This window comes from Passer domesticus, chromosome 4, assembly GCF_036417665.1.
Source record: "Passer domesticus isolate bPasDom1 chromosome 4, bPasDom1.hap1, whole genome shotgun sequence".
Classification (NCBI taxonomy): Eukaryota; Metazoa; Chordata; class Aves; order Passeriformes; family Passeridae; genus Passer; species Passer domesticus.
Genome location: NC_087477.1, coordinates 3,059,265 through 3,083,599, shown reverse-complemented (window position 1 = coordinate 3,083,599; position 24,335 = coordinate 3,059,265). Strand labels below are relative to the sequence as shown.

The 24,335-nt window shown below is 49.6% G+C and overlaps 1 protein-coding gene and 1 long non-coding RNA gene across 4 annotated transcripts in view; both read right to left on the bottom strand.

Annotated features, from left to right (window-relative positions):
• LOC135299814 (zinc finger protein 271-like) overlaps positions 1 to 24,335 on the bottom strand; it is a 593,489-nt gene that overhangs the window by 275,415 nt on the left and 293,739 nt on the right. The gene's annotated exons all lie outside the window — the stretch shown is intronic.
• Positions 414 to 17,585, bottom strand: LOC135298391 (uncharacterized). 3 transcript variants are annotated; one of them, XR_010360368.1, is made up of 7 exons: positions 17,309 to 17,585; positions 4,513 to 4,584; positions 4,321 to 4,425; positions 3,773 to 3,880; positions 2,202 to 3,130; positions 1,408 to 1,573; positions 414 to 883 (listed from the first exon to the last, which is right to left on the bottom strand). It is a non-coding gene; the product is annotated as an uncharacterized LOC135298391 (long non-coding RNA). The 3 variants fall into 3 exon arrangements; XR_010360367.1 differs by lacking the exon at positions 17,309 to 17,585 and adding an exon at positions 6,323 to 6,452 and having other exon boundaries at positions 4,513 to 4,744; XR_010360366.1 differs by lacking the exon at positions 17,309 to 17,585 and adding an exon at positions 6,323 to 6,452.

Here is a 24,335-nt window from a genome sequence, read left to right as displayed (position 1 = left end):
CTGGAAAAAGGGATGAATATTTTGGTGATATGTCTCTACAAAAAATATTTCTAAATATTTCTAAAAATTAAAAGTGAAGAAAAAATAGGTTTGCCTTTTCAGGATTTTAATACTATTTTGTAAAGTCCTTAACTACTACACTACTCGGGAATAAATATTTAGGGATGTCTCTCTACAGTAAATAAATTTTAAAATATTTTTTCAAAAGTCAAATTTCTAAAAATGAAAAACAAAGAAAAATAGTGTCACTTGTTCTCAGGAGCCCCATGCTGCTGCCTGCCCCCGGGCTCCCCCATCCCCTCGGGGCCCCGCCGCTGGGCACAGCAGCCCCTGCCTGGCTCCTGCCTGCCCACACCATGGCCATTCCCAGCTGCCCCTGGGCACGGAGCTCAGCCAGTTCTGCTGCCGGGTGGGCTTTGCTGCTGCTACCTCCAGACACTGGGGTGACAGCTCCATCTCTGTAGTGCAAGAGAAGAAGGGGCCATCGCCTACCCTGGCGGGGCAGCAGGGCTTAACTCCAGTGTTGTTTAGAGGGCAAGGCCAGGGAGCTGAGGGGCAGAGGAAGGGATGTGTTGGTCTCAGGAGGGACTGGAGTGTGCTCAGCTGGGCCTGGGGTCTCCAGAAGAACTTGAGAATTGGCTGGGATGGGATGCAGGGAGATCAAAAAAGGGATGAAGTCATCTTGGGGAGACCCATGGGGAGAGCAGGTGGCAGTGGGATCTACAGGGTAGTAGGAGGTTTCCTTGTAGATGGCTGTTCTTGGGTTCCCTTCACAGAACAGGTGAGAGGGCTGTCCAGGCCCTTATGACGGCCAGAGGAGCAGCTCAAACTGTCTGGGAGTGAGGTGCAGCCACCGTCTTTAAACTCCTGTCCAGAGGTGCTCCTGTGGAGAGAGGAGGTGGCTGAGGCCCCAGCTGCCAGTGGCACACAGGGAGCCTCGTGCACAGCAGGGCCCAGAGCTGGCAAGGCTCCCCAGCACGGCTGGAGCTGCTGGCACAGCTGGGCCCAGCTGGACAGCTGCCCCTCAAGGCCCCGGCCAGCAGGGCACGGCTCTGGGCAGGGTCCCTGGCCAGGAGCGGGCCCCAGAGCGCCTCTGCCTTTCAAGGGCAACCTCGGCCCTGCTCTTTCTCCTCCCCACCTCCCTCTGCCTCTGCCGCGTGCCCCTGGGGCTGCTCTTGGCCAGGCAGCCTCAGTGGGAGCCAGCACTGACTGCTGCCCCAGTGGGCCCCCAGGACAAGGCCCAGCAATTGAGAGGCCAATGGAAGCACTGGGCAGCAGCAGAACCCTCAGCAGAGTTATTTGGACAACCATGGACTGGCCACAGCACCAATGCAGCCTCAGTGGGAATGCTTACTGTCTACATTAGACTTTCAAAAGAAACTCTTTCAGGGAAAGATGACCACTCACCATTTCTTCTTCCAGTTACACCAGATTCTGACACAGAACAATATGAGAGTAAGGTCCAACAGAAGCAGGGCTGCCATTAACCCTGCCCAGCAGCCTGTTCCCATATAGAAGACACTTCCGAGGCCTTCCTGGGCATGGGGAAGACGTGTTGTGGTGCTGGCTGCATCTGTGGGAGCAATGGGGAGTGTGAGCCCCTGCTGTGCTGCACTGCTGAGCTGGCAGCACGGTGGATATGGGCAGGACATTCTCTGTTTCCCCCAGAGCTGGGGCCTGCAGGCACCTTGCCGGCCCTTGGCACAGGCTGTGCCAGCCAACAAAGCCCAGCAGGCCGGGAGGAGAGCCCGGGGGCAGCGCAGCTGCTTGGGCAGTGGCTGCTGCCAGGGACAGGGGCCAAAGCCATCCCTGAGCAGCCACTGCAAGCCCTGGCCCTCCCTGCCCCGTGACAGCTTCCCCAGCCCCAGGGAACAGGCTCAGGCCCTGTCAGGACCCAGTGCAGCCCCTGCCCAGTCGGGAGCCAGGGCTGGCTCTGGCCCTGGGCTGGCGGCAGGGCTCCCGCTCGGGGCTGCTCCTGTGCCTTGGGCCTCTGGGCACTCAGGGCCAGCTCCGCAGCAGCTGCAGCGCCAGGGACGTTGCTGCAGCAGTCCCGTTTCCCCGGGGCTCTGAACGAGTTCCAGAGGCCTGGAAGCCGAGGCGCCACCAGCTTTGGCTGCTGCCGGGCCGGGCAAGGGCAGGCCCTGGGGGAAGAGCTGCTGCCACACAGCCCCAGCCAGGGCTGAGCCCGGCACAGCAATTACCTGCTGTGCCTGTGCCCATGTCTGGCATCGCCTTCCTTCCTGCAGCAGGGGCTACCCATGGGGAAATGCTTCCTCCAGGATGTGCCTCCTTCTGCACAGATGTTTGGCCCATCACTTCAGACAGGAAAAAGGACAGTTGGATTAGATGGAAGACTTCCTGATTTGGGTGCCGGCATCTTCAGGATGTCATGCGTGTTAAACATGGGGATAGGTTTCAGAAAATGTCTTGGCTTTCAGGGCAGGGTCAGGGCTCCCCTGTTTCCAAACAGCTGCCATGCCTGAGCCGCAGGAGCGGTGAGGGGATCGCGCAGGGCGAGGGCACACACGTGCATGGTTCTGTGCTGGCACCTGCAGCGATGCCCCCCTGGCCCAGCTTTGGGCTCTGATCTGGCAGCTCTCCCAGGGGAAAGGCCTTGACCTACCCTCAGCATCTCCCAGAGGCTCAGTCCTGGATGTGGGTTGGGAAGCTGCACCACCTTCACCAGCAGGTTCAGCTGCAAAGAAAGGCAGGACAGAAGAGCTCCTGTGGCACTGCAGGAGATCCTCAGGCTGCCCACAAGGCTCAGCCCTGGGGCACAGCCCTGGGCCCAGCCCCTTCCCTCTCTGCTCTTCTCTGTGGCTGCACAGAACACATGGAAGGACACATGGGCATTGCACAGGAGGAAGATGGACAGCTAAATGCTCCTTCCTCCCACTAACAGTGATCCTGTGGGATCCCTCAGGGCTCCAGAAGGGAGCAGAGGAAATTTTCCATATTCCATCAACCTTCAGATGATCTTAAGTGAAAGGGCAAATGTATGAGCTCTTGACACCTGCTCACTGCGTATTCTCTCAGGAAAGGTACATTGAGCACTTGCCTCCAGGATTTCCCATGAGTCTCAAGCCATAATCCAGCAGGTTTCCCAGATAATCCATGTCTTGTTCCCAACCTAGAAGTTTGCAAAGATCAGAACCATTTCCATGATGTGCTGGGATCCCCTTCTGCCTCAGGGAACTGGGCACTGCATATAGGTCAGGTAAGGCCATGGGAGCCAGATGTGAATGGACAAGGCCAAAGCTGCTCAGGGGCCTGGGGAGCTCTGGGCAGGCTCATGGTCAATCCCCATCCTCTTTGCAGGCCCTGTGCAACATCCCTGGAGAGGTGCTTGGAGCAGCCCAGGGCCCGTGGGGGTTCTCTCAGTCGCACAAGGAAAATGCTCCTTGAATCCCTGGGGAGAACTGCAGCAGGCAGTGCTGCAAGTATCCCTCGCAAACTCCCTCCTGCCTGTCCTCCCAGCCACCCTTCCTCCATCTGCCCACGGAACAGCTCCCACAGCCCAAGGGGACCCAGCCAGGCCCTCTCAGGACACGCTGGAGCCTTGCTCTGCCCCTCTGTCCTTTCCCCACCATGGGCACCCCGTGCAGTCACTCCCAGGTTTCAGGACATGTCTCCCATAGAGGGACCCCAGCAGGACTGCTCAGTGCCCTGAGCCTGCTCGGGATAATTCCTCTGGGTTGTGCCCTCACTTCCAGGCAGCAGAGAGAGCAGCTCAAGCCTCAGCAGGGCTCAGGCCCAGAGGCACAGCAATTACCTCCTGGGCCTGTGCCTGGCATCGCCTCCAGTCCTACAGCAGAGGCTGTCATGGAGCCACTGCTTCCTCTGGTAAACGCCGCCTTCTGCCCAGCCTCTCCATCCACTTCTGGAGAAAGGAAGAGGGACGGCTGGATCAGGTGGGGCTGTTCCCCACTGGGGAGGTGGTGCCTTCAGCAGCCAGTACTTGTGAAATTCATGGTTAAGGATCAGGAATCCACACAATTTTCTGGGTAGGCCAGGGTCCACTTTCATGATAACACCCGCCCTTAGTGATCATCCTGGAGACTATGAAATTTCAGGGGATCTCTGGCTCGTGGTGCAGTTTGGGCTCCCTGTCAGCTGATGCCAAATGCCTTCCTGCAGAGGCTGGGCAGAAGCTGCAGCCAGGTCAGCCTGGGAAACAGCCCTGCAGGGCGTGAAAGCAGCAGCGGGGCAGCGAGGCTGCCATGGATCCCTTCCCGCTGTGCCGGGCACGGCGTGTCCAGATGTGCAGCCAAAGGCCCCGGCTGCTGAGTCCCAGGGGAAGCATGAAGGAAATGCACCCACCTTGTCCTCCTCCCTGCAGCAATTCTTTCAGCATTTGCCTCATGTTTTTGGATGGCTCATGGGGTTTCTGGTGTCCTGTAGCTTTGTTCTTTCCCCTCGGAGGACCTTAGAGCAACAGAGTTCCATTTCCCAGGAACGGATCCCAGAAAAGCAGGGCTCAGCCTGTGGGGTCATCAGGGACACACTACTCACCCCTGCCATGGGAGCTGGGCTTTTGTGTAGGAATCAGCAAAGCAGCTAGACAAGTCCTCCCTGCAGACACACCTGGAACACAAGAGCCACAGAAGCTTCTGTCACCTGATTCCTGCCAGGTTCACAACAATTATTCCTTGGTGGCACACTGAGAACATACCTGACGGTGGCTCAGATAGGACCAACACTTTATGCAGCCAAGCTAATGGAGAAGCCTTCCCAGACACCTCATCTAGAAGGGAGCAGAGATCAGACTCATCTCCATGGTGTGCTGGAGTCCCCTTCTGCCTCAGGGAACTGGGCACTGCAATGGGGTCGGGTAAGTTTGTGGGAGTCGGACGTGAATGGATAAAGCCAAAGCTGCACAGCAGCCTGGGGAGCTCTGGGCTGGCTCCTGGTCACACTCCAGACTCTTTTCAGGCCCTGTGAAACATCCTTGGATGTAGGAATGTAGGAGAGTGCCCCCTAATTACAGAGTGGCAAAGCTAACCTTTATCCCCCAAAAAAGGAATGAAGCCCAGAAGTTTCTCCCAAAGATCAGGTGACAAGCCACCTCAAAGGACCCCAGAGGCTTCAGTAAAAACTCTGGGTCACCTAACTGGATAGAAGCCAAAAAGTCCCGCCTGACCCATCAGGTAGAAAAGGGGAGGACAAAAGAACCAAAGGGCTTTTGTGAAGGTGTTTATACCAGTGGCAGACTGCTGTACCTGCATCGGATTTTTCTGTTTGTTATTTTGCCTTTTATTAAACCTTTTTGTTTCTAACACTGCAGCAGAAGCCATCCTGCTCATTATTTGCCTCCAAAGGTAATAGCTGAGCTATCCTTGGGTGTGCTGGGTTCCCTTTTTGAAGGTTTATAACACCTGGCCCCAGAAAAAAGAACCCAGCACGTGGCGCCCGGACAGTATTTCTCCTATTGAGGAAGATGGTCTAGGGATTTTTTGATTACCTCCATCAAAATAGGACATTTTTACTTGGTATTTGTGTTTTTGAGGGAGCAGGCCTGCACCTGAGTTTTTTGTCCCTTTAAAATAGAAAACCCAGAAGAAGGGATTTGAGATTGAGAGGGAATCTCGAATCAAAGCCTCATACTGGTGAAGAGGAGGCTGTAATCGGAGACGGGACTGGAGCAGCACCGCAGCCTCAGAGGACTCTGTCGCTCAGCTCAGCTGATTTGTCACTGTTGTGACCCAGGACCTGGGAAGAATTTCATACCAAGAAGGACAACTGGAAAACTCTGGTGAGTGCCACCATGGGAAATCGGTTGTCTTTAGCTGAGCAGCATTTTTTTTCATATTTCAATTATAAGTTAGAAATTCAAGATATTCAGTTTGACAACAAACAGCTTAAAAAGCTTGTAAAATGGGTCTTAACAGAGTTCCCAAATTCAGACATGTCTCAGAAACTCGATCCAGACTTCTGGGATTCGGTCGGACTGAAATTACGTAACATGGAAAAGAATAAGAAGTCCAACTTAAAGCTGCGTCCAATATTCAGGACAGTCTTAAAATTTGTAACAATGGAAAGTGCAAAGCAAGCAAAGAATGCACACAAGCAAGCAAAGATCAGGGACAGGGCAGAATGCAGGCAGCAAAAGCAGGACCGGGAGGAGAGGAGAAAGAGGAGTTCTGAGGGGACCCAGAAGCCTTCCCTTAATCCAGTCGAGAACCAGAAACCCCGGAGGAGTGGCCGGGAGGTGGCCAGGCCAGCTGCCCTCCCCCTTCCCCACCCCCGTCCTGGGAGAGAGGGGAGCAGACCAGCACTGGCCAGGCTCCTCTGCAAACCACATCTTTCACAATCCCTGCCATACCTAAGTCCTCTGTATTCCCTCTGAAAAGCTGCCTTTGGCGCTCGAAATCGGTGAATTTTGGCAGTACAATGGAAAAAAGCCGAGCCGATTGTGTCCACTCTGAGAACAGAGGAGTTCATGGCAGACGCCATGATGGCCCCGGCCCAGCCCCGCCCTTCGTGGGCGTGGCTCACCCTCCTCCTCGGGCTCCCAGCAGTCCCTGCGTGGCTCCTCCCTGAGCTCCTGCCCATCAGAGCAGGGACACGCCCCTTTTGTGGGCGGAGCCTGGGTGGTGTCCCCGCCCCTGCTCCCCGCCCACAGCCCGGAGGGCACGCCCCCTCCCCGCCGAGCGTGGGAACCGGATGTGATGCCCGGAAGTCACCCTGTCCAAGATGGCGGCGCCCATGTCAGACACCTTGCCGGAACAAGAAACAAATTATTCCTATGCTCCACAATGTAATTCCAAATAATCTAAGGAAGAGTTTAACACACAAGGAGTCACAGATACCTGGCAGAGGATAAGAAAGGATGCAGTTCAGGAAGGAGAGTGGGGAATTGCATCAAAGTTAAAAGTTTTTCCTGTGAGGTGCACAGCAGGTCCTGCACCGAGAGGGAGCTGGCAGCAGATCAGTTTTGCTGAGTTAAAAGAGATTTGCAGAGCCTCTCGTTTGTATGGTAGCGATTCTGCATATTTCAGTAGTCTTTTACAAGCCACCTTTACAGCAAATGTATTTACTCCACACAATTTAAAGCAGCTTTGCACATCCCTGCTGTCCCCAATGGAATTTTCTCTGTGGGAACTGGCATGGAAACGTTTGTTAAATGACCTTTTAGGAGGTTATGCAGGAACTCCAGCCACTGCAAATTTGACTATAGATCAGCTCTCAGGTGAAGGAGCTCATACAGATCCTCAAACACAAGCCCGGACTCTCAATTAACAAGTATTACAGGATATCAAAGAAGCAGCAAAAACAGCTTTGTTACAGGTTCCTGATGGCAACAAACCAGAACTAGATTTCACAGAAATAAAACACAGAATAGATGAGCCTTATATTAAGTTTTTGGACTGTTTGAAAATGGCATTAGAAAAGCAAATTCCAATAGACGGAGCCAGACAAGAGTTATTAAAATGGCTCGCAATTTCTAATGCAAACCCGAGCTGCAAAAAAGTATTAGGTGCATTGCCACAGGGTCCTGAGCCCAGCCTGACCCAGCTCGTGGATGCTTGAACCGCCTGGGCACCCCTGAGCCTGCAGCAGCCATGCAGGCAGAGGTGCTGGCCAGTGCCATCACAGCAGCTCAGGAAAACACCCCAAAGCAGCAGGAAAAAGCAGCAGAAATGCAAACACAAGCCCTAGCAGAGGCTCTAAGAGCATTCAGAGGTGCAATTGAAAACCAGCAGACTCCAAGGGACACGTGCCATTCGTGTGGCCAGAGAGGTCATTTCAAAGGGGATGTCCTGGGGCCCGCAGAAGGCCACTGCCCAGAAACAGTGGATGCAGAGGTTTCTGTCACGTGCTAACAGCTGTCACCCAGCACAGGGCTGTCCGTGCCATCTGCCGGGAAACGTGCAGCCCGGCACGGGGCAGTGGCTGCCATGACACAGGAACCCTGCACCAGGGGCAGAGAGCACCACAGGCCACCACGGTCAGAGCTGCAGCACGTCTGTGCAGGACTGCCGACCACAATGTCCCCAGGTGCCAGACTGGAGCTGTCCCCAGCCCAGCCAGTGGTGCTGACCAATGCCATTGCTCACACAGTGCCCACAGGACAGCTGGGGCCTGAACCACAACCACGTCAGTTCCTCATCGTGGGAGTGAGCAGATCCCATGCAGAAGGTTTTTATGTCATTCCAGCTGTGCTCTCTGTCACCTGTTCACAGGAAATTACAGTGTTGGCTTTGTGTCCAGACCCTCCATGCTTTTTACCCAAAGGACTGACCACAGCACAAGCTTTCCTCCTACCAGAGTCCCAGAACAGCACAGCTGCCATGGCCTGGACCAGGCTCATCAGCCGCGGGCGGCCTCAGCTCACCTGTGTGCTGCAGCCCCTCGGGCAGCCATCACCCTCAGTGGCCTGACAGATCCCGGAGCAGACGGCATCTGGCACCGGAATGGCCACAGGACTGGGCCACGGTGCCTGCGCTGGATCAGCTGACAGCTATTGGTGGTCACTGTGAGAGCTCTCGAAGCTCCCACTCAGGCACATTTGAGGGGCCTGCAGGTCGTGTTGCCACCACAAGACCATTCATTGTAGGAGCTGATTTTGTCCTTTGGGGCCGGGGCATTTTGTCGCAATGGGGTGTGAGGTTAGAAACTGGATTTTAACAAAAGCTGTTGATGGACATAACACTTTAAAACTGACATGGATATCTAATACACCCGTCTGGGTCAGCCAGTGGCCCTTACCCAAAGAGAAACTTGCTGCTTTAGAGCAGTTGGTACAGGAACAGTTAAACAAAGGTCACTTAACTCCAACTTCTAGTCCCTGGAACACCCCAGTTTATGTAATCAAAAAGCCAAACAGTGGGAAGTGGAGGTTGTTGCAGGATCTCAGAAAAGTTAATGAAGTGATTCAAGAAATGGGTTCTTTACAACCAGGTTTACCCTCTCCTGTTATGGTTCCAAAAGATTGGAAGCTGTCTGTTATTGATTTAAAAGACTGTTTTTTCAATATTCCTTTGCATCCAGATGATGCACCAAGATTTGCATTTTCCATCCTATCCATAAATCAGCAAGCACCCTTGAAAAGATATCATTGGCTTTCTCTACCAGAAGGAATGAGAAATTCCCCGAGTATATGCCAGTGGTATGTTGCAAAAATACTTTCCTCAGTTCGTGCACAATATCCAAATTCTCTCATATTACATTACATGGAAGATATTTTAGTAGCAGCCAAGGACCAAGCATCAATGCAGGAGACAACAGATCAGGTCATCTCAGCAGTGGAGAAAGCAGGACTCGCTGTAGCAAAGGAAAAAATACAGACACTTCCTCCCTGGAAATATTTAGGATACAGGATGACAGAACAAACGGTAACCCCGCAGCCACTCCAGCTAAGGACAAATCCAAAGAAATGGAATGAAGTGCAGCAGCTCGTGGGGACTCTGAACTGGCTTCGTCCACTACTAGGCCTTTCAAATCAGGACTTGGCTCCTCTGGCAGACTTGTTGAGAGGAGACACAGCTTTAAACTCACCGCGAGAATTCAACAAAGAAGCTCAAAATGCTTTGGACAAAGTGATGAGAGCCATCCAGTCACGTCAGGCTCATCGGTATAATCCTAACCTGTCTTTTTTGTTTGCAGTTCTAGGAGAGAGTCCACAGCTTCATGGTTTGATATTCCAGTGGGATCTAGAGAAGAAGGACCATCTGATAATCTTAGAGTGGGTTTTCCTATCGCGTCAATTGGGTAAAACTATAACAACTTGCCCTGAAATTATTTCACAATTGATTATCAAGGCTAGATCTTGAATGCTTTCACTTGCAGGAAAAGATTTTGCAGAAATCTTTCTGCCTGTCACATCCATCTATTTAGAATGGTTAATTCAAAATTCAGAAGTCATGCAATTTGCTTTGGAAAATTTTGCAGGAAAAATTTCAGTCAATTGTCCCAAACATGAGCTATTAAGTTCATCTTTAAAATTAATTCATAAGCCTTTAAGAAGTAATGCACCCCTCGAGGCAATCACATTTTTTACAGACGGTTCTGGGAAGTCTAAAAGGTCTGTGATTGCTTGGCAAAATTCAGAGACAAAAAAATGGGAATCAGATACCGAGGAAGTAGATGGTTCTGCACAGATTACAGAGTTAGCAGCAGTTGTACGGGTCTTTTCAAAATTCACATTTCCTTTTAATTTAGTAACGGATTCAATTTACAGGTGTGGTGGTGGTGGTTGCAGGTGTGGTGGAAAGAGCAGAAGGATCTCTGCTGAAAGAAGTTTCTGATGATCAGTTATACGGTTTGCTTAAAAAGTTAATCCTACTTCTTTCCATTCAACAAGAACTTTACTTTGTAATGCACATTCGCTCACATTCTTCTCTTCCAGATTTTTTAGCAGAAGGCAATGCCATGGCTGATTTGTTAGCCGTGCCAATCCAGCACACACTTTTTAATGTTATTGAACTCTTCCTCTGTTGTTGTTGATTTAAGCTTCCACTCACCTTCCCTTCTTTTGGGTACCACTGTGCTTTTTCTTGATGTAATCCATTTAAAAATGTCTAGGGGACCTAAACTGATACTGTCCCATGGCCAAATTTCACTTAAGTGTGTCCCCCTGCACACTCAACAATGAGTCAAATTAAATTCTTTTGTACCATATTGATAAAAAAGATTATTTCTGTATATTTGTCCCTCTCTATCCCTTTGTCTTTTCAATTGCACTTCTTTCTCTTTGAATGTATCACTTTCCTTGTGGTTTCACTTCCTTGTTCAAAGCATACCCATCTTTCTTTCACAGGGCACTCTCCTGACATCCTCTGGCTTGGGTTTGCAATATTTTTAGCCAGCCCATATAGTTTATTTTCTTCTTTACAGGTTGTTAACTGGGAGTGATCGATGCATTTGGGATTCATGTCTGTGTGTACTCTGATGAGTACACGTACTGTATCTCCTCTATACAAGGGACAGTAACACTTCTCACAAGTGTTTCCTCCACTTCCTCCAAAGTGGGTGAGTAGTAGCATTGCTACCAGTGGGAGTCTGGTACGGGCTGGCCTCCTCACCTCTCGAACCACAGGGGTTTTCTCGGTGCCCAGAGAGTATTTCCTGGAGGTAGTTCCCAATCCAGTCTTGCCTCCCACTTCTGGTTTTCCCTTCTTCTGGAGACATTCTGCCATGACCTTTATTGTACTGACTCCCTTTCTTCAATTTGGTCCCAATTAGGGTTGCAAGGAGAGTGCTCTATGGAACAGTACCAGAAACTGAGATCTTATTTTGATTGTCATTCTTAGCTGAACAAAACTTGACCTTGTACTATAACAAACATTAACAAGCTTTAAGGATTTAAGGATAACAATGTAGATGCTTCCCGTGGGGGGTTGTGTTCAGGGTTGCGCTTCTTTTGCTGTTTTCCTCAGGACCAATTTCAAGTCTTTATTGTCTCTGCTGCCTATAGTCCATTTGCTTGCCTCATTTGGGGGTTGTACTGGACCCTTCACTGGACTTGCATGTGTTCACCCCCGCTCCTTTGTTCTTCCTGCGGTGTTTGTTGTAAGCAGCACCTGGAAGGGGCCCTCAAAGCGAGCAGTGAGTGGAGAGGTTTTCCATGATTTAATCAATACCCAGTCTCCTGGGTTAATACTACGTATTTTACAGTTCAGTGGGGAAGTTTGGGGAAGGTGTCCCTTTTCCCTTAGTTCTTCCAGGGTTGCTGTTACTGTTTCTAAGTATTTTTGCATTGTCATGCCCCCTTCTAGATGTTCCCAGGTACTGTACAGGGTAAGCAAGAAAGGCAGCCCAAGCAGCATTTCATAAGGAGAGACCCCTAGATCTGTTCTGGCTCTTGTTCTTATTTGTAATAGGGCTAGATGTAAACATTTGACCCAGTTCTATTGGGTTTCTAAGACCAATTTTGTTAAGATATGCTTTAAGGTTTGATTCACCCTCTCGCCCTTCCCAGAACTCTGAGAGTGCCAAGGGGTGTGTAACTCCCACTTTATTCCCAGGGCCCTGATGACTTGTTGCAGAACACTGGATGTAAAGTGGGGGCCACAGTCCAAATCAGTAAGATTTACTAGCCCATATCTCAGAAGAATTTCTTCCAAGAGAACTTTTGTCACAGTTTGAGTTTCTTGTGGGGAACACTTCAACCCAGTGGGTTAGGTGGTTAAGTATGACCAATAGGTGTTTATACCCTGGGGCTGGAGTAAATTCAGTAAAATCAACCTGAATACTCTGGAAAGGTCTTATGGCTAATTTCCTCCCTCCTGGAGTTGTTTTTCACATTACCTTTTTGTTGACTTTTTGGCAGGTTAGACATTCTCCTGTGATGGATCTGGCCATTTCATATATTCCTGTCCCCATGCAATATTTTAGGAAATGATCATATATTCATTGTGTTCCCCAGTGAGTTAATTGGTATATCTCTTCCATCACTTTCCTGGTTATTATTCAGTTGAATATTTATCATCCATCTGGGGTCCAGTACTTTCCATCCCCTGTTTTTACTGCTCCCATTTGCTCTATTTCTTTTAGCTCCTTGTCCTTGAAAACTGGAACCCCCTCTTCCTTTATTTTCCCCTGGTCTTTTTTTACCCTTAGGACTATGACTGAGTCCAGCATTTCAAAGGCTGCTTTTTTGGCTGCCCGGTCTGCTAATATGTTTCCTTGGATTTCAGGGGTATCCCCTTTTTAGTAGCCTTTAATATGGACTGTGGCAATTTCTTTTGGTCCTCTGAGGGATTCAAGTGCTTCCCTATCAGACTTTCATGTGCCAGATTTTTCCCCTTTGAGTTAAGGTATGCCCTCTCTGGCCAGATTTTTCCAAAGGTATGAGCTATCCCAAAGGCATATTGAGAATCCATGTAGATTGTCCCTATATCATCTAATAAATCAAAACCTCTCTTTAGGGCATATACCTCGCAGTTTGTGCAGAGCAATTTGAGGGTAATTTCCCTTTTTCTTTGTTTTCCTCTGCTTCAATAATGGCGTATCCTGATGCCCATTTTCCCATTACTGTTTGGGAGGATCCATCTATATACTGGATCCTTCCATATGGTAAGGGGTCTTCTTCTAGCTCTTCTCTTACATTTGTTTGCATCTCAATTAGCTCTATACAATTATGATCTAAATTTTCCATTTTTGGTTCCCCGGTTAAGAATTGAGCAGGGTTTCAAGCTTTTGAGGTGACAGTCTCTAGATTCTTGACATTCATCAGGGTTATTTCATACCTCAGGATTCAGCTGTGTGTTAGCCACTGAGGAGTTTTTGGCTTAACACTGTCCTCAAATAATGGGATGTGTGTACTGAAATCCTTCCATTTAATGTAGGATTTGGAGTGTCTTCTAATAAGGTAGCTGTGGCTGCCACAGCTTGAATAGAGGCTGGCCACCCTCTTGCAACCGCATCCAATAATTTTGACAGATAAGCCACCAGCTTCCTGCTTCCCCCCCAGCCTTGGGTTATCACTCCATATGCTATCCATTCATTAACATTAACAAACAGATCAAATGGTTTTCTTCAATTAGGCAGACTCAAAACTGGGGTTTTCGTCAATCGAGCCTTTAAGTCTTGGAACCGTTCGGTATCCTCCAGAGTCCAGACTACAGGTTCTGTCCTTGTTAATTTTTCATACAAAAATTTTACAGCTTGAGTATACTGATCAATCCATAATATACAAGAGCCCATTAGACCTATTATCTTTCTTAGTAAAAGTTAGTAATTTCTCCACCTTCACTTTGTGGGAAATTGTGGGGGCAAAAAAGTTCCAAGCAAAACAGGGCTCAGCTCAACTACAGCCCTCAGGTTTTGCATAGAGGATCTATTTAAAAAGCAGTGAAACATCATCCCAGCTGTAACTTTCTGTTGTTAAGGGATGCTTCAAAAAAAACATGCAGAGTGTACTTCAAAGTGGTCCTTAGATGAAAAATTACCCCATTTTGGAGCAAGCTTTAGATACTACAACGATGAATTTAATAACCTATCCTTTACTAGTCAAAACAAGAATTTGTTATCAAGATTCCTGCACAATTACCTTGGTTTACAAAATTCAAGATCCTTTATGCTTCCGTGCACCATCACTGACAACATCCAGACAATAAAAACCATGTTCCCAACTCCCCAGTGGCTGGTTTTTCATGTGAACCATAAATAAAGATTATTAAAAGGGAAAAAATCATTGAAGAGGATATATATTTAGAGAAACCTGCAGGAAAATAGGGGCAATATCAATTGTTTTGACCACAAAATCCACTAAATTATACACATTGTATACAAACATGGAGAGAGATATTAAATAAAAAGAAATTTTAATAAAAAGCACAGCTTATTGTTGGTTCTCTTTTTCCAAAGAAAGGTTCACTTCTTGAAAGCTGTGAGAGACATGTGATTTCTTACCCATTTATAGGGCTAGCTTTGAATTTTTATGTGTTAGACAGTAACTCTTCTGTAACTTTCACACACACGGAAAAAAATATATTTAGTTCCCCAAAACAACGACTTCAAACAAGTTTGCAACCACTCAATACATTCCACACAAAGTGCACACATGGTCAGACTTCCATTTCTCTACAGTTCTGGCCCAGATCAAAAAAAAAAGCAAAACATGCACTGAAATCTGTCAAAGTTTCATCCGAGTTGAAGTACAATTGTGCCGAGTTGCTGTCCGAGGTTTTTTCTCTACTCCCCCGGGCGGGGGAGGAGGCTGCACCGGCCGAGCTGTGGCACAGCAACTGACAGCCGGGGGGGCACTGCCCAGATGCGCCGGGGGCGTCCGGGCAGCGCCTCAGCAGGAGGCAGCAGTGATCAGCAAGAAGGCGAAGTAGAAAAGAGGGACCCGAATCAGGGCAAAGTCCAGAGTGCTTTAATGTCTCCAGGGAACGCCAGCCGAGTCGGGACCACGAGGCAGGGGTACAGCCGATTAGAAAGGGACGGAACATAGAACATTTCAACCAATGAGAGAGAACTTGGGAGGGAACAAACTCGTGACAAATATGCCGGCTCGCCAATAGGGAATGCGACAGGGAGGGACCCTTGTTCCCGATCCAGTCACCCACCGAGGAGGGGAGAACTTTCTGGAAATAGGGAAAGGGACAGTGGCTGATGGACAGGAACTCAGGGAGGGATTGACAGAGGGTAACCAGGGGAACAGGGGTGGAGACAAAAAACTGACACTCTCAAAAGGAGGGGCTGCCAGGGGGGGTGGGGGGGGGGAACCCTAGGACCGAACCGTTATAACTTTAGGGGGAAACGGAAGAAACCAAATGAACCCTGCACCACAACACAATTGCAATAGTCATCAGATATTTAAAGATATTTAAAAGTCATATGCAGTACACAGTTACTTCTTAATTATTTTGTGGAAGATTGCTGATATATTCACTTGATCTTATTTAAGTTAATCCAAATTCCAGTGCACTGATTGTATGCTATAATGTGTATCATTGAAAATATTTCTGAAAAACCTCTGAATTAAAAACAATTTCATCTGGTTTTAAAATGCTTTCACAAAAATGTACACCATGTCCTTGGCTAACAACAACAGTTAAAAGGCATAAAGAAACTGATAACTTTTTTATTATCTATGTGCCCATGAAACAAAAGTGCAGGACATCTGGAACAAGCTGGATACTATCTGAACCTGGGGTTTGGATAAACCCCTCATAGCAAGTGAAGGCACATGAAAACCATGGACCTAAAGACATACCATACTCTGAAATTTTCCAAAATTTTGACGTTGAGAGCTGCATTACAGCCACATACACTGCTTAAAATTCAACAGTCTATGATAAAAAGATGACTTTACACTAAGAAAATTTACTCTTCATGGTAAAACCACAAGTGTTTAATTCCTTAAAATTTACTCTTCATGACAAAACCACAAGTGTTTCATTGACCATATTCTTTGGCTGTGGGTACTTGTCCTTTACCTCTCCTAAAGTTTGTCCCAGCTACCTTCCACAAACTACTACCCCATCATCCCCACCACACAGAGGCAGCCCAGTTGCCCACTGCTAAATAGATATTTATACATAGACAACACGAGGAGAAAGGCCAGTCCACATGCTGTGGTTCTTGTTTCCATGTGAAGTTTAATATGATGATGGTTTCCATTTTTAGAGGGCAATTTTCTGAACTGATAGGCAGATCTGAATCATCTGTAAATAACAGTGTCTTCAGCTTGGCATCAGCTCTCTTCTCTGCAGCACTAACCTTTGTTCTTGCCCTAATGACTTCTCAGCCATAGTTTTCCCCAGACTCTAATAATGCTAAATTTAGATCACAACAGATATTTTTTATTATATTCTCTGGCATCTTTGCACTACAACCATTGCCTTACATTAGCTGCACTTTTTTAGCTCCACTGCTTTTACTCCCATAGCTCTTTTTCCAAGAGTGCTCTAACAACTAATTATGTGAGCTAACAGATAAGAAAAAAGTACTTATTTTTTTCAGACCCTCATGTGAATATAATCATATTGTTAAGTAGATTTTACCTACTTTCATCCACATATTTATTTTGAAAAGTAACTGAAATGGGATAGTTTAGTCTTCATTATCATACAGGATCAAAAACTTAAATACAGCAGATTTTTATTTTAGACTGGAAAATAAAATTTAAAAAAAGGCAAAAAACCCAGCAACAACAACCCAACATGGGAATAAGAAAACACTGGAAATCAAAAATACTCCATAGGCAAATGTAGTGAACCTTAGGAGTTTTTGACATATATTAAATTGTTAAAAAAAATTAAAAAAAGCTTGACCAAAACATTGTTTCCAATTTGTGGAATTAAGTCAGATGCAAAGAGCACTGAAGTCAAAGCTTCTTTTTGACATACTTCAAGGGGCTCTGAATTAGACTGTAAGTAATAACCTGCTTCAACTTTAGTTTCATGTTATTTTGTACATTTAAGCTATTCAACATCCATAATTCTTTGATAATGACAGTTCCGCTTTCTTAGGAATGACTGATTTTTAGTCGACATCTGTGTTCCTTCCTAAACCTACCACAGTAAAAGAACTACTTTTCAGCTTGGTCTAACTGGACAATTTTTTTGAGAAAATTATGTAACACAGGCCCAGCATGGAATTCTTTTAACATGAGAGGCCTAAAAATAAGCAAAGTCTTCAGACTTTACAAGGTCCCCTGGGTGCTGTGGTGGGGGGAACAATCATCACTGATGACCTGTAGTAAGACCTGAGCCTACTCAAGCCCATAAACCTGTTGATGGACCTGTTCCCATTTCTCCTCTTCCCACCACAGCCATGCCTGACATGGACAAAGTCCCAGCCAGCACCCACAAGGACACCGTCCCCAAGTGAGGGGAGTGGGGCACGCAGAACTCACCGATTGTGAGGTCACGGGCACATCTCCAGGGAGGCCTGAGGTATAACCGTTGCTGTACATCAACATTGCACTCAGAGCTGAGGACAGGATCCCGAGAGGGAGCTTGCCCAAGGCTGCTGAGCGAGTTTTGGTGTCTCTGAGACATCTCTCTTCACTCAAGGAAGGATTGGAAGGCTTTGTCAGGAGGAGAAAGGCCGGCAGTGCTGTGGCACAGACCGTCCAGGCATTCCTCCGTACCCACAATGGTGCAGCAGAACGCTGCTAAGAAGCGTCCCCCTGGCAAGGAGCGAGGTGAGAGCCAAGTCTCCCTCCCCACAGATGGCAGAGGGGGAGCGGCCAAGAGCAGCAGAAAGGGGAAACAGGAGATCCACAGAATCACCCCAGAGTAGAGGCCCTCCTCTCATGGGCCAGAGGAGCCAGGCTGGGCTGTGGGCACCGGCACTTCCCCTGCCCTTTAGCCAGCCAGCAGGGCCTTGGGGACAATGCTGCAGGGACATTTCCTGAGCTCTACAAGGTGCTCACTCCCCCTGCCCTCTCTCTCTCTCCCCAATGCACACCGTGTCACCGGGCAGAGGCAGACGCAGAGAGCGGCAGCTGCCTCTCCGGACATGCCAGGCCGGACCAGGCTCGTCGCCGTTCATGGAGACAGCAAGCACAAGACTCGGGCAGCCAGAAAGGAAAACGCATCCGGCTCAACCGCGTGCCACTGCTGCGTGCTGAGACCAGCAGCCCCAGCACCGCCCCTCAGGCGGTGTCAGGGCAGTCCCAGGCCGTGGGGCTGGTCACCAGCAGCAGCTTGCCCTGCCGAAAGCAGGGCCTGAAGCGAGGCCACCCACGGGGAGACACGGAGCCTCAGGCACCCAAGAGCCCACTGGCAAAGCGCCGCAGGTTGGAGGATGGTCCAGCCCCTCAGGAGGTGTCAGGGTGGTCCCAGGCCGTGGGGCTGGTCACCAGCAGCAGCTTGCCCTGCCGAAAGCAGGGCCTGAAGCGAGGCCACCCACGGGGAGACACGGATCCTCAGGCACCCAAGAGCCCACTGGCAAAGCACCGCAGGTTGGAGGATGGTCCAGCCCAGAGTGCTGGTACCACCAGCCAGGTGGCATTGAGGCTGTCCCAGAAATCTCAGTCATCCAGGAAACAAACAGCCCCATACATACCCCCCTGGATCTTGCCCCGCTCCCAATCCGGGCCAATTCGTGTGAGGTACGTCTTGCGGCGGCAGCGGCGAGATAAAAAGCCCTACAGTCGGCCTGAAAACCAGGGCAGGACCAGACGAGCACCCACCCCTGTTGTTTGGCCCCCTCATCCCTCAAAATAAAGTTTTCTGGTTTGTTTGTTTGAACTGGGAGATGCCACATTCTTTTTTCCAGTCGTCTGCAGCTGATCTCCAAATAGGGGCCCCAAGCTCAGTGGACAAGTGTGTGCCTTCAAGGACTCACCTGTCCCATGGCAACACCCAGCGTCACCACGTTCCATGGCAACACCCAGTCTCACCATGTCCCCTGGTCTGGAGATACCAGCCCTGCTTCTGCCAGGGAGAAAACAGAACTGTGCAAAAGGAGCACGGGGATTTTGCAAGCATTCCTGGCTGAGGCAGCCTCAGTGGGAGGGCACAGCTCTGCCTGCTGCAGGTGCCCAGGAGGGAAAATCATGGATGCAGTAGGATTATTCCCCTCCCAACCCAGCCCAGGCACAGTTCAATCTACCACTGCTGCCACTGGGGTTGCACGTACCAGCCTGGAGAGTAACTGGAATAAGAGAGAGTAACTTCCCAGCATCAGTGCAGCTGATGCTGGGAAGGTAAAACTAAAGCCAGTCCCGCCCCCAGTAAAAATACACTGCACCTGAAAAAAAATAGCCAGCACCCTCCTGTTCTCTGCAAATGGGACCAAAAATTTCAAAAGCATTAAAAAAATTAACCAGGCTTTGGAGCAGTTACAGGTCAGACTACATGAGGCTGGAAAAGATTGTACAGGTGACAGTTCTCAGAGGAAAATTAGCAGGAAATCCCTTCTTTCTGCTATTAAAATCTCAGGCTGTTGCCATGAGACACTCAAGCCACAAGAAAAGTACTTCAGCACCAGCATCCAACTGAGCACCTGTTTGATCCACTTCAGTGGAAAGCCATCACTTTGCCAGCAGAATTCCTCCTCTGGGTTACACACAACATATTTTTTTCTATCTGGGAGTGCCACTGGATTTTTTTACCTAGCATTTAATATTAAATTGTGGAAGTATTTTAAATTAAAAGGGAATGAAAAGATGGACCCACGAGATGGGACAGGAGGAAGCCGGGCAGCCCTTTAAAGAGGGAGATGCTAAGCTGTACATCCAGGAGAGCTCCTCTGAGCACAGAGCAGCCACAGAGCACATCTGACCACAACATTTCTAGTTCACCTGTGTCCTTATAAATGGGAAAAGAACAAAACAGTGGCAGGAAAGGAGGCAGAAGTCAACTGTGAAAGTTTCATTCACAACACATGATTCTCTGCAAGAAGCACTGGAGAAGTGCATGGGGTAAGAGTTCTGCAAGTGCCAGGCTCTTCTGCAGCAGAAAAGGTCTAAAAAAATCAAAATTCTAGCAAGCAAAATAAATCCATCCTTTAGGGCTTGTAAATACTCCGATGAATCTCAGTTACTTTGGGACAAAAACAAACACAGGGCAAACTTTCCCAAGTATGGTTTCATGACAAAATTCCCATTTGTCTGCTCCTGTTTGTCGGAGAAGACAAGGTTACAAGCTGCCCAGCTCACGAAGGAAAGGAGGATCTACACTTCCCTGTCATATTTTCCTACTGACAAAGGATTTAAGACAGAGAATTTGGGTAAATGGAAGGATAAGACTGGAGTACGGATGAAGTTTCACATCTAAGATACTTCATTTGCTAAAATAGAAGCACTTTTGTTGTACATGGATCTCCTTGCTAAACCTCTTTGTCTTCAAACTCCCTTCCTCCATGGCAGAACTGAGCAAGCTCCATGTGTCAGAGCTTCGAGTTAAAAGCTCTGTGAAGAGTTAGTTTTAATGGATCCATTTCCAGTCCGTGGGGTTGCTGTCATGAGGAGCTCAGGTGGCTTTTTGTTGAGATCAAAATCAATGAGCCATTTGTCCCAGCTCCACCTGTCCTGAGGCAGCACTGGCTCCACTGTGCCATTTCTAATGAAAATTGAACCTCCTAAAGAAGCCAGGCCAAAATCACAAGAGAGTAGTCACAAAAATTAATTTCGGCAGTTTACTGGGTATTGATCTAACAGCTACCACCTTCCCAAAATCCAGGCAACAGTTAACAAGGCTCTTTGCTCTGTAAACGGCCTTTCAATTGGTAGTGTTTCATACCCATGCAGAAAAACAAAAAGCCACTTCCACTGTAGAAACATGAGCTGCAGCTATGCAGTAAGTTGTGCTCAGTAGCTGACCTGCTGCTTTAGTTTTGGGGCAGGAGATACTGCCATAAAATTTCACAAGGAAACTATCAAGTATCTAAACTATGCAGCATTATGTTATTTTCTACCTCCAGTATTGCCAGCACATAGCTTAAGGAAGACAGGTATTTACCAGCCACCATAGATGAAAAAATTAGAATGAAAAATGGCTTTTAAGGAAATCAGAGTGATGGCCACCAGTCATTTTCCAGCTTTGCAGGATTTTGGTTCACAGTCAATCTAAACAAGCCTGCATATGTCTAGCAAGAAGGAAATCACAGAAACATTTCATAGATTGTAGCAGTTTGTTTGGGGGGGGGGGGGTTCCCCGGGGAGTCCCCGGAGGGCCCCCTGGGCTGTGAGTTCGCTGGCAGCAGCAGGCACGCAAGGAGACTCCACACGGCTTCTGAGGGTGCTGATTAGATGAGGGTTTATTGGGGGTCCCAGCCCCGGGAGTAACATGGTTTCAGAGGGAGAAGGGGGAAAGGCAAAAGGAAGGGGGAGAGAGGGCGAGCCTAGGGGAGAGATGGGCCATGAGAGAATCTGGTCTTCCTCACACAGCTTAAGAGGGAAATTCAAAGTGGGCACGAAATAAGATTTGGGCCAATGGGATTGCAGATTCATGGGACTTCAGGGGAGGAACACAGGTTGGAATAAATCATACATTTTTGAGGGGTACATTTTCAAGATAGAGCATACCATTTGAATGAAATGCAACACCACAATAGATTAATATGATAGATGATAGATAGATAGATAGATAGATAGATAGATAGATAGATAGATAGATAGATTGACAAGGAAAATAGAGATATATGGATGCACTTGCCTGTATAACTTTGTATAGAAAAGGATGGGGAAGTGAGAGGTTATTCTTTTCCACACATGGGAAACTGTCTTTTTCCCAGAAAAATCAGCTTCCTTCTTCAGTGACCACCAGGGTATCTGAAGACCCCACCAAGAAGGCCCTGTGATGCCATTGGCCTGTGCATCCAGCAAGTCAAGAAAGTAAGGCCTGCCTCTTAATACTACAGTGGTGTTAAAGGGGTTTATTCTCGGTTTTTGGTACCAAGAGGAACAAACTGAAGCCACTTGCCATAAAATGCCTGCACAAGCACCAGTGCAAATCACAGCCAAAGGAAGGATGAAGCCAAGGTGTCCCACAACCACAGCCCAAGCGGCCAGAGATCCTCCTTCAACCCTGGCTGCATTGAAGCCCCACTGACTGCCAAGAAGAAAAGCACCCTACTGAGAGCAAGCAAACTTAACCCTCTGGCAGGACACAAATTCAGAGGGAAAAAAATGTTAAAACCCCCGCACCATCAGCCACACTTCCCAGTGAGAAGGGTTGGAACTCTCTGCCCCCCAGCACTTCCCCAGCAGGCAGGTTCCCAAAGGTGCTGGGAGCTAAGCTGTGCCCTGCGAGGGAACAGAGCCAGCCTCCCTTCAGTGGGAGAAGGCGCGGCCTCAGCTGTAGCCCTGGGTGCCTGCGGTGGCCCAGGGCACGGCCATGGCTGTCAATGTGTTGGGCTGCAGCACAGGGCAGGCCGGAGCTCAGCAGCCTCAGCAGAGCCCAGGGCCGCGGCCCTTCCCTGCCGGGGCCCGAGCCTGGCCCGGCCCGGCCCGGCCTGAGCAGCCCGGCCTGGCCCAGGGGATGGGCTGTGCCCACCCGCTGTGCCCACAGGCTGGGCCCAAGCCTTTGCAAGAGGCTTTCTCCCAGCTTGGCAAAACCTCGGCCAAGTGTCCCTGTGCTGTGCTGAGAAGAGTAAAAAACCCCCTCAAATTTAACCCTGCTGCCCAACGCATGAGGGATCCCTGCACACCTTAGGAGAGGCCATCAATACTCCTTTGTGCCTCATGAGGGATTCCTGCACCCCTCAGCAGGGACCCCAAAATATCCCTTTGAGCCTCTTCAGGTCCAGGCCCAGATGATGCCATGGAAGGAAATGTGCCCTCAGCCCAGGGACGCTCAGCATGGGCTCCCCCATCCCCTCGGGGCCCCGCCGCTGGGCACAGCAGCTCCTGCCTGGCTCCTGCCTGCCCACACCGTGGGCATGCATGGCTGCTCCTGGGCATGGAGCTCAGCCACTGCTGCTGCTGCCGGGTGGGCTTTGTTGGTGCTACCAACCGGACATGGTTGTGAAAACTCTATTTCTTTATTTAAACATAAAATGTGGGACAAGCTCTGTCCTGCCAGACAAGGGCTGCCCACCTTCATTCCTGGCCAGGGAACAGGACCAGAGGGCTCGGGGGCAGAGGGTCTCGTTGAGGAGGGGTGGGTTTTGGGACGGCCTCATGGCGGGGATGCAGCCATGGCAGGGCAGATAGGGGCAGAAGTGAAGAGCTGGGATAAAGTTTCAGGTTCTCATTTTCTCTGTTTTTAGTTGCGTCTTCTGAACATGCACAGGAGCACCTGTGAAGAGAGGAGGTGGCTGAGGCCCCAGCTGCCAGTGGCACACAGGGACCCTCGTGCACAGCAGGGCCCAGAGCTGGCAAGGCTCCCCAGCACAGCTGGAGCTGCTGGCACAGCTGGGCCCAGCTGGACAGCTGCCCCTCAAGGCCCCGGCCAGCAGGGCACGGCTCTGGGCAGGGTCCCTGGCCAGGAGCGGGCCCCAGAGCGCCTCTGCCTTTCAAGGGCAATCTCGGCCCTGCTCTTTCTCCTTCCCACCTCCCTCTGCCTCTGCCCCGTGCCTCTGGGGCTGCTCTTGGCCAGGCAGCCTCAGTGGGAGCCAGCTCTGGCTGCAGCCCCAGCGGGGCCCCCAGGACACGGCCCAGCAATTGAGAGGCCAATGGAAGCACTGGGCAGCAGCAGAACCCTCAGCAGAGTTATTTGGAAAATCATGGACTGGCCACAACTCCACTGCAGACTCTCTGGGAATGTTCCCTGACTATGAGCAGCCTGTAAAGGAAGCTGCTTGAGGTGGAGAATCGCAAAACACTCACCATTTTCTCTTCCAGCAATACCAGATTCCTGCACAGCACATCATCAGGCACAGTGCCGCACCAGCCACAATGGCCATCAACTTAATCAAACAAGGTGTTCCCCAGCAGAAAACTCTTCTCATGCTTTTCCAGATGATGTCAGAATGTGTTGATGTGCTGTCTGCATCTGTTGGAGCAATGGGGAGCGTGAGCCCGTGCTGAGCTGCACTGCTGAGCTGGCAGCACTGTGGATACGGGCAGGACGTTCTCACTCCCTGTTTACCCCAGAGCTGGGGCCTGCAGGCACCTTGCTGCCCCTTGGCACAGGCCTGCTCAGTACCCAAACCCCCTGAGCCTGCATGCCATAATTCCTCTGTGTTGTGCCCTTCTGCTCCAGGCAACACTTGTCAAAGACATGGATAAGGAGAATGGCCAGGGTTTTGGAGCTGCTCCAGGGCCCTCCCTCCTGCACAGAGCGGCCCCTCCAGATGTGCGCAGAGACTGGGAAATTGCAGGGGATCTTAGGGTGTGCATGGCCTGTGGTGCATGGATGCCTTCCCGCTGTGCCGGGCACGGTGTGTCCACATTTGCAGCCAATGCCCCCGGCTGCTGAGTCCCAGGGGAAGCATGAGGGAAATGCACCCACCACGCTGGCTGTCCACATCACTCAGGAGTTTTTCCA